We start from the raw sequence: 9,536 nt of genomic DNA, 5'->3' as shown, positions 1-9,536 counted from the left end.
TATTGTCAGTATTTAGGTTTTTAACCCTTCAAAAAAGCATGTGATGATATATAATTTTGATTTTAATTTTGCAATTCCCTAATGACAAATGATATTGGGCTTCTTTGGGTATGCTTATTTATAAAGGGTATATATATATATTTTTATCTTTGGATTTTATTTAGAACTTTACAATTGTGTGTTGCATTCTTATTTTGGGATATTGAGAGTTGTTTGACTATTTGGATCAAATCATATTTCAGTTGAGATTTGCAAATTTTTTCTCCAATTTTCTGAATCTTCTTTTCAATCCTTTATCAATGAGTTTAACAGTGCAGAAATTTGACATTTGAATAAATCCAACTCATAAGTTTTCTTCTATCTTGAATCATTCTATATCTAAAAAGTCATCATCAAGTCATGGGCTTCTATGTTTTGTGTATTTTTTCTAGAAGTTTTACTTTGCATTTTACTTTTATTTTGTATGAGTCATTTACATTTAATTTGTATAAGTTGCATAAAATCTGTGCCTAAGTTCATTTTTTGTTTGGCAAGTGTGTATTCCATTGTCCCAGAACCATTTTTTCAAAAGCCACAGTTTCCCCAGGAAATTGCCTGTCTCTTTTCTGATAAATTGGTTGGTTGCATTTGTTTCCATATACCTGGTCACATTCATGGGAACCTGCTCATCATCCTGGCCATTATCTCAGACCCCCAACTCCACACTCTTGTGTACTTCTTCCCCTCTAACCTGTCTTTTAGAGATATCTAATTCATCACCACTAATGATCAAAAAATGTTGTTGAACATCTGGACAGAATGTTGGATATGTGGGAGTACTGTATATTGTATATATGAACTACTGTGATCTAAAACACTTCTGAAATATTATATGTTTTATATCCATCCTTGTGTACTCTTGTGAAACACTTCTTTTGCCCTCACATTTACTTTGGTTCCATCTATTCAATATCATTTTCCCTTCCCCTTGGGGCCCACAGTGACAGTCAATCTACATTTCTTGAGGAACCATGTTCAGAGATACTTGCAACAGTGTTGAGGGCTTGACTTGCTCAACTGCCCTAATGCCCTGGGAGCCACCATTTCTCTTGAGAGATACAGTTTCCTCTATTTGATGGCATTAGTCCTCCCCAGGTTGTGGGTCTACCTTCACTCTCATTAAATGGGTCTCTACCCATTGGTATAACCCACTCTGGCAAAATGAGCATTCAGATATTCCCTAGGAGTCTGTCCTGCGTCAGATTATCTCCTCTGAGTATCTTAAACATGTAACTTTCCTAATTATATTTTGAAAAGGTTTTCTCAGCATTATACTCTCAACCAACACCTGACAATCTCCTATGTTCATAAGTTGCCCCACCCTCCCCCCAATTTCTTGGGCAATATTACCCATCTGCCCATCCCTAGCCCCCCTCAAACCCCCGAAGCCCTACCCAAAGGTAACCCTATGCCCCCATTTTATCCCTTCCTTGTACACATACTTACCTCAGCTTATCATAGATTTCACCCATGTAGATGTCACCTTACATACTTCCCCTACCCCTCGACTTCCTGTAAGCCTATCTTACAGTTTCTAGCTCTCTGAGGCAGCTTGCTTATTTCATATCATTGAGGTCATGCAGTATTTGTTGTTCAATGCCTGGGTTGCTTCACTAAACATAAGGTTCTCAAGATTCATCCATGTTATCACATGTGTTTGTAGTGTATTTGTTCTTAAAGCAGAGTAGTATTCCATTGTATGTATATACCACATTTTATTGATCTACTCATCTGTTGATGGGCATTTGGGTCGATTCCAACTTTTGTCGATAGTGAACAATGCTGCTATGAACATTGGTGTGCATATATCGGTCTGTGTCATTGACAGGGGACATATGGTTGACAGGGAGTTATACAGGGCATGTGTCCAGGGTGCATGGAAATGTTTGGATATACTCATAGTGGAAACAATTAAAAACAACAGCTGGGGGGGTACTGGGTTCCTGGCCGGGAGGGGGGGTTTCTGTCAGGGTCCCTAGGGGAGCAGCGGCAGTCTCCCAGGCACAATGGCAAGGACCAGGAAGGAATGAGGGTCCAACAGTGAGCCCCTGATACTAATGACTATGCTTGTGAGGCTATACACCAGAAATAAGAACAAGGCCTAGAGCAGCACTGTGCCCAGGAGTTCCCTCCTAACAGCCTCTGTGTTACTCAAATGTGGTCAGTCTCAAAGCCAAACTCACCATGTAAATGCAATGCCTTCCCCCAAACATGGGACATGACACCCGCGGATGAGCCTCGCTGGCACCAAGGGATCACTACCAAGTACCAGCTGATGACATAACTAGAAAATGACCTTGAATTAAAGGTTCAACACAGACCAGCAGAATATCCCTTTCTACATATAATAACAGGAGTTAAAAATGCTTTTTAACTTAAAGTAAGGGGGAAGTGGAAAAGACAAGTGAGTTTATATGGCTATGAGTCTCTAAAAAAGAGTCTGGAGGTTGTCAGAAGGATTGCCCTTATGCAAACCTGAGCAGAGTCTCAGAGACAGATAAAGTAGATTCTTATTCTTCAGCTTTGTGTAGACCAATCAGATTCCGGGGTGTGACTGGAGCAGAGTTTGGTGTTCATCCTCAACCTTTAGCCATGTGTGGCCCAGTTGGCTTCCAGGGTGTGACTGGAGCAGGTCTTAGTGTTCATCCTCAATCTTCATCCGTGTGTGGACCAGTCAGCTTCTGGGATGTGACTGTAGCAGGGACTGATATTTTGTTCTTTCACAAGATATGTTTGGTTGAATTGTGGGTATCTGGAATACAGGTCCAGGACTCTGGGGCAGCTTGCTTGACCTGGCTATGGTGTATCCATGGGGTGATTCCAGCTAATTTAACTGCAATGGGGGTGGATAAAATGACAAGATAGGGTTCTTGCCCTTGAGGGGTTAGTGGAGCTGATTTTCAGTCTTTAACCCAGACTACATCTCCCGGCTTATTCGGGTGTGTGGAGCTGCTTAAGCTAAGGGGGGCCTTTTCTTGGACCCAGTGATGCAGTTTTTGTAGGGTTTTTCCTAAGCTGATCATTTGCTGAACTTTTCATAAGTTTCCTCTTTCTCTGAGATCCCCTTCTATATTTTGGATAAAGGGGGGGGGGGGGGGGCTCCCAAAGAGGATTTCATAAGGGGTTAGGCTTAGCTTTTGGCTTGGGCTGGCCCGAAATTGGAGAACACTCCTGAGTACTTACACCCTTGTTATCCCAGTTTCTTGGCAAATCTTGGCAATATAAGTGTTTATTGTACAGTTCATTTGTTCTCCTTTCCCTAAGCTTTGAGGACTGTAAGTGGTGTGCAGTTTCCATAGGATGTGCCGTGCTTTGGCCATCTTTTGAGTAATTTCAGAGATGAAAGTAGGTCTGTTGTTAGAGCCAGTTGAGAAGGTTAGCCCATATCAAGGAATGATCTCCCTGAAGCTAACATTGGCTACTTCTTCAGCTTTTTCTGTTCAAGTAGGAAAGGCTTCCACCCAGTCAGAAAAGGTGAAAACGAGGGCTAGGAGATATTTACAGCTTCTGGATCATGGCATTTCAGTGAAATCAACTACTAGATCTTTGAGGGGATTATTACTGATTCTTTGGTCTCCTGGGTCTCCTTTGGGTCCCAGGCAAATGTTAATTTTTGCACATGTCATGCACCACTGGCATACAGCTTGGGTGATAATGACTAGGTTTGGGATGTAGAAGAATCTTTCTAACAATTCTTTAAGATGGGTTTTTCCCAGGTGTGTTTTTTCATGGTAGTCTTGAACTACAGTCATGGATAATATTTGAGGCACGGCTATTCTGTGATTGGGCAATATCTGCCATCCATTTTTTCCTTGTGTCCCACTGTCAGAGAGTATCCATTCTCTCTCGGCTTGAGTGTATTGCAGTTCCTGGTGATTCAGAGGTGGCAGGATAAGAGCAGGCAGTGTGTACTGGAGTTTATGATAATTAAGAAGTTGAGGAATGAGGGAAGTGGCCAGGTTTTCAGATAGGGATCCTTCCCATGCCACTCTTTCGGTTCCAGCATCTTCCCTATGACTTCCTTGAGCGATGGGGCTGTGGCTTGTCTGGTGTCCCTTGCAGTGCATCACACTTGCTTTGATAGTTTCCAAACTGCTTCAAGTAGTTCCAGAATCTACATGCCATATTTAATGCTCTTTCCTCCTGAGTTAATGAGTCCTTATTATTTGTATAAGGCTCCATGCATGTGCAGGGTAAGGAAGACATATATGGAATCTGCATAGATGTTAACCTTGGCCCCAGCCACAAGTTGTAGGGCTCAGGTAAGTGCAAGGATTTCGACTTTTTGTGCTGATGTGTTACCTGGGATGAGGTGGGCATCTACTGTGTTCTCAGATGTTATTACAGCATATCCCGCTTGCTGATCACTGCCCTGAGTAAACTCCCATCCATGAAGAACTCCATGTTGGTATTTGGTAGTGGCTGGTCTTGAATGTCCAGCTGGATGGAATGAACTTCTTGCAATATTTCCAGACAGTTATCAGTTGGAATTCCCAGCTTGGTGTGTAGCAGAATAGCAGGGTTCAGGGTTTTTACAATTCCAGTTGGATGGATAGATTTTCACATAATAGAGTTTGATATTTAATCAGGCCACTGTTAGTAAGCCAGTGTGTTCCTTTGGCTTATAAGATTGTAATTTCTGCACGTGGAAGCTAAAAAATCATAGTTTGCACAAGGGTTAACTTTATGACTTCTATTGTTAAGATTGCTGCAGCTGCTACAGCTTGCAGGCCTGAGGCCCATCCCTGGGCTACAGTGTCCAGTTGTTTGGATAGATAAGCTACAATTCTTTGCCAGGAACCCAGGTACTGAGTGGGTACTACTGTGATGCTTTGGTGATTATGAACATATATTAAGAAAGTTTTTCTGCGATCTGGAAGTCCAAGGCTTGGTGCTTCCATAAGAGCTTGTTTAAGAGCACTGAAAGCATCCTTCTTGGGATTTCCCAGAGCAGAAGATCATGATCTCCCCTCTTTGTGGCAGCATATAAAGGGCATGTGAGGACCCCAAAATTGGGGGTCCAAATGTGGCAGAATCCAGCTCCTCCAAGGATTTCTTACAACTTTTGGCAGGTATTGGGTTCAGGGAAGCAACAGATCATGTCCTTTCTTTCAAGTCCCCATTCATGGTGCCCCTACACTATTTTATAACCTAGATATTTGACCTGAAGTAGGCAGATTTGGGCTTTTTTCTTGGACACGTGAAGTCCTTTTGTTGGAGATATTTTAAAAAGACATGGGTTCTGCTAGCACTGTCTTGGTAGTTGGCACTTCCAAGCTTGAGGACATCTATATATTGGAGGAGAAAACAGTTATGGCTTTCTGATTTAAAGGATTTGAGATCACTGGCGAGGGCTTGTCCAAAAGTAGTGGGTGCATTTTTAAATCTCTGAAGGAATTGTGTCCAACTTAGCTGCTGCTTTTCACTGGAGTTCAGATTGTCCCAGGTAAAGGTGAAAATCAGTTGGCTCTAGGGCTCTATCTGAAAGCAGAAGATGGCATCTTCCCGATCTGGTCATGAAAAGTAGATTTCCGATGAGCATATCAAGCTGAGGAGATTGTATAGATTAGGGACTACAGGATGTAGAGTTATTACTGCTGCGTTGACTGCTCATAAGTCCTGGACCGGGCAGTAATCCCCATCAGCCTTTTTCCTGAGAAGAGTGGGGTATTCCATGGAGATTGGCATGGCCTTAGTATGCCTTCATTTAGCAATCTCTAAATATGTAACCAGACTTTTTCTTGCCCTTCACGTGAAACTGGATATTTATGCTCACTGGGCTGGCTGTGGGATTTATTTCAATAATAATTGGAGGAATGTCATGTGCCATCCACTTTAGTTTGCCCTCTGCCCATATTTTGGACACATCTTTGAAGGGGAGCTGTGTGACCATAGATTGGTTCGTTTCACTGAGGCAAAAGAGACTCCATTTCTCCTGCAGAGGGAGGGTTAGCACTATTTTTGGAGGGCTTGGTGGTCCAGTGTTATTGTGGATTGCCCCGTGGCATTAAAGATAATTTGAGCTTGCAGTTTGTTTAGACAGCAAGTCTCAACCCAAGAGGGGGCACTCTGGGAGATACAAGAATTCATGAGTGGTGTCCTAACCTCCAATGTTACAGGTCCTGGCTTGGAGGAATGGCCACTGGGGATTTTACCAGTTGCCCCTACGATAGTGGATTGTCTTTTTTATAATGGCCAGACTGGTTTGGTCATTACAGAGTGCTGAGCCCCAGTATTGACCATCATATGTATGGATAAACCCCCAATTTGGACACAAACCATAGGCTCTGTGGGACAGAGAAAATAGGAGCCCGGTCTGTCCTAATAATCACAATCAGAGTCTTCTATTTCTGTGAGTCCAATGAAGTGATTTGCATGTCTTCCTTCTGAATTTTTGCTAACCCAGTGTTTAGTTTGTGACACTCCACTAGCTCTCCTTGATAATGCTTAGGCTGCTTTTTTTTTCCAGCGATGGAGTAGAGTGGCCTGCTGGGACATTCCTGCTTCCAGTGTCCCTCCTCCCCTCAGTATGCATACTGATTTCACCCTTGGGGTGGGATCCTCTCTCTTTTTGGGGCAGGGGTTTCCTAATTTACTTCCCTTGACACAGGTTTGCTTCTTTTCATGATTGTTTCTGGGAGAAAGTCTACTTTTTTTCGTCTTCCACTTCTCTTCCCTCCTGGTCTCTACATTGTGGTTGATGTAAACCTTGGTGGCTATTTCCTAGAACTGAGAAATATTCATTCCAGCAAAGCCATCCAACTTTTGTAGCTTTCTGAGATGTCAACCTGTGATTGGGCAACAAATGCTGCATTGACCATTGTTTGGTTTTCCGGAGAATCTGGGTTAAAGGATGTGTGTACACAAAATGCCTCACACAGTCTGTCATAGAACTGAGCCAGACTTTCATTGAGAGTTTGTAGGAATTGGGTGGTTTTTGCCACGTTTACTGCTTTTTTGCTCCCAGCTCTGAAACCTTCAACTATGGCGCTATGGAAAGTTTCTAGTCAGTTGAGCCCAGTTGCATTATTGGGATCCCATTGGTGGTCCTTGTCGGGGAACTGGATGTGGGCATTTTGGTCACTGTCCAAGTTTCCCTCAGGTGGGTGCTCTTTGAGGCAGGTTATAGCCCCTTGTGTGACCCACATTCTTTCTTCAAAGTTAAGTAAGATCATAATGAGTTGTTTACAATCAGTACAGGCGGGTTTGATGTACTGGAAGAGGTCTGCCCTGGCCTGAGGTTTCTCCAAGTATGGAGGGGTATGGCTTTTCCAGTTAAATAAGTCCATTGTAGTCAAGGGCTGGGACACATATGTATAGTTTCCCCCTTGAATCTGGCCATCTGTGTCATAATAAATTTGACCTTGGTCTTCATGGAGTACAGATGCCCTTCTCCCTGTTCTCCATGCTTCTGAGGCTCCTCATGATCTAAGTTGTTGTTTCTCAGGGACTCCTTCCTAACTGATGGTCAGCACTGGGCTGCCAGGGGAAATGGCTGTGCAGAAGGCTGTGCTGCATTTTTCAGTGCAGATGGTGACAAAGACAGCTGGAGGGATGGTGTGGGTGGTGCAGTTTCCAGCACAGATGACAACAGGGGAGCACTGCTTAGGGAAATTGGCTCATCCCCTTTCCTTAGGACGGACACTATAGGAACACTTGCATAGGGTGGCAGGAGGTAATTTTCATTTGGCTGAATGGGTGGGTTGGCACTGGATTTAGGGCTTACTTCCTGTGGACCATTTTCACAGTGCTTGTTTGGCCTAGTCCCTGGGACAGCTCTTCTCGGTTTTTGTATTAGGCATATCCTGACTTCTGTAGTTGTACCCTTCCCTAACCAGGGCGGATTTTGACTTATAACATCTTGCCAGGCATCAACATAGGGGAACTGGCCGTGGTGCCCGGGTTTTCTGGTTACTATGTTGTGGACTTTATGGATGATCTGGGGGTCAAAAAAGATCCAGCCCATGCCAAAAGTTGGTCATTCTAAATCAGAAAGCATTTTAAGCTTTCCTGGCTGGAACTTTATGATATACATCGCCATGGAATGCTCAGGGAAAGTTTTTTAGCATACAACCTAATGTGGTCCTACTTTGTGTGTTTTCCATGTTTCCACCCTATGCCAATGCGGCACAACACTCACTCAGCCTTAAGCTTCATACATTTCCAGCCACCTCCCTCACAGGAGCTTATGGCACCTTTTAGCCTTAGCAGGTCAGTATAAACCCCTGACTCAGAAGAGGGTCCCTGTGCAGGGAGACCATCCAAACCACACTTGGCTGGATGAGGTCACCACAGAACCATGGATCAGGACTCTGCAATGGCACTGCAGAAGTGTGTTTCTGCATCTCACTTATTTTCCACAATCACACACACACAAACACCCCTTTTCTTTTCTCGGACCTAGAGAAGACCACTTCCTCTCTTTTCCTCAGGAGTACTGGGGTCTCCTCTTGAGAACTGAGCAGGGTCCCCTCCTATATTTTTTCAGAATTATGTTTTGCCCCTGGGTGTCTTACATTTCTGGCATGCTGAACTCTTTGCTTCATTCTCAGTGTATCCAGTGTCTCTCGGTTCTCCAGGAGGGCTCTTGTGGAGTCCACAAACTCTTTCTAAACTAAAGGAGAGTCCAGAGGCACCCATGTCAGGGGTTCACCTGGGCCCTCCCAGCCTACTCAGAGAAGTCCTGGAGAGGCAGTCAACTGTTGCTGGCTCTGACCTTCTCAGTGTATCCTGGATGAGCCCCAAGAGATGTTGTAGCAGAGAGAAGTTGGGTGTACATGATATTGAAGGCCAGGAGGAGAAAATTCTGAGAAGAAAGATTTATTACAACTTGCCAAACTTGGAAGATTCTTGTCCTAATAAAAACTGAATAAGAATTTTGGGTCCCTTTTATATAGAGGATGTGAGAGTGGGGAGTCAAATGGTGCTTATATAAAAAATGAATTATTGTTAGTTTCATCATGTGTTTTATCTGAGTATAAAATAGGTTATATACTCCAGGTGAACTTCAATTAACACATATTCTCTACATTCCAGGTAAGCTTTTACCATGACCCCCCAACCCCCCACCCCCGCATTCTGGTTAATCTTTAATTACCACTTCCCTGATATCCAAAGCCTATAGAGTCTATTCTTCTCAGTTGGCTTTCCAGAGAAATAGGCATACTTGGATATAGAATTGCGGTCACCCCTTGGGCTGAAGTGTGGTTTGCTGGCCTGGTGGGGGAGCAGCCGCGGCAGGCCAAGCCACTGCCCCCATAATAGGGTGGCTGGTCGGACTCACCGCCACCCCTGAAGGAAGCTTGGCATGGGCGCAGAGTGCCCTCGGGTCTCCCCTTCTCGGCAGCCATGCTTCCGCAGCCGCCCCTCCTCCCAGATGGTGCCACCCGATGCCTTGTGGGGCGGCACCCTTCTTCTTCCTTCTCCCTGCACAGGTGCAGGGCAGAAAATTCCAGTCTGCCCTTTTCCCCTCCCCCGACAGCAGCAACAGCCAGGCG

The sequence above is a fragment of the Dasypus novemcinctus genome, chromosome 30, assembly GCF_030445035.2.
Source record: "Dasypus novemcinctus isolate mDasNov1 chromosome 30, mDasNov1.1.hap2, whole genome shotgun sequence".
NCBI lineage: Eukaryota > Metazoa > Chordata > Mammalia > Cingulata > Dasypodidae > Dasypus > Dasypus novemcinctus.
Note: the sequence above shows the minus strand (reverse complement) of the source record.